The following is an 890-nucleotide window of genomic DNA, read 5'->3' as shown; positions in this document are numbered from 1 at the left end:
AGGATAATTTGGTCGAAATGGCATAACAGAGTCACTATGGTCCACCCATTGATTACTCAATGGAGAAATTGAATGATTCTTCCATAAAGAGTTGTAAAAATTTGATTGCGGACCATTCCAATTCTGATTCCCATGTAATAATTTGACTCTTGATTTGATGGGCAATTTTCAAAGAAATGGCCATCTCCATAGTATTCACAAGAAATATTCTCAAACTAGTTCAGCTGCTGAGCTGACAAATTACCATTGAATCCATTAACAATTATGTTCTTAAGCATAGAAGACATAGAGGATACCTAGGTTGCCAAAGAAGCAATTGTGTCCGCTTCACGTACTCCTGCTTCTGAGGCTACTCAGTTGGTTGGCCATTGATAGTTATTGTTGGCAATTCTTTCAATAATCTCGTAAGCATCGTTATAAGACTTAGAAAGAAAGGCTCTATTTGTTGAAGCATCCACCATCATTCTAGTATGAATATTGAAACCAATATAGAAAGTCTCCATTTGAATGCAGCAAAGAATACGATGATGAGGGCATTTTCGTAATAACTCCTTGAATCGCTCCCATGCCTCATATAAAGGTTCTTCATCAAGTTGCTGAAATGAAGTGATTTCATTTTGGATCCTGGCGGTTAAAGATGGAGGGAAATATTTCATTAAGAAACGTTCAACCAACTTTTGCCATGTAGTTATGAAACCGGACAGTAGGGAGTTCAACCACGCTCATGCTCTATCTTTTAAGGAGTATGGAAATAATCTCAGTCTCAAACTGTCCTCAGTCACACCGACTAGTTTAAATGAGTTACTTACTTCCTTGAATAGTAAAAGATGAAGATGTGGATCTTCAGTAAGAATCCCACTAAATTGACCTATATTTTGCAACATTTGGAA

General features: G+C 37.0%; 1 non-coding gene across 1 annotated transcript; it reads left to right on the top strand.

The window, feature by feature from the left end:
* Positions 1 to 518: 518 nt before the first annotated feature.
* LOC121217500 (small nucleolar RNA R71) lies at positions 519 to 626 on the top strand. The gene has a single exon (XR_005913583.1). It is a non-coding gene; the product is annotated as a small nucleolar RNA R71 (small nucleolar RNA).
* Positions 627 to 890: the final 264 nt, after the last annotated feature.

The sequence above is a fragment of the Gossypium hirsutum genome, chromosome A02, assembly GCF_007990345.1.
Source record: "Gossypium hirsutum isolate 1008001.06 chromosome A02, Gossypium_hirsutum_v2.1, whole genome shotgun sequence".
NCBI classification, from domain to species: Eukaryota; Viridiplantae; Streptophyta; class Magnoliopsida; order Malvales; family Malvaceae; genus Gossypium; species Gossypium hirsutum.
Note: the sequence above shows the minus strand (reverse complement) of the source record. Positions and strands in the feature narration are given on the sequence as shown.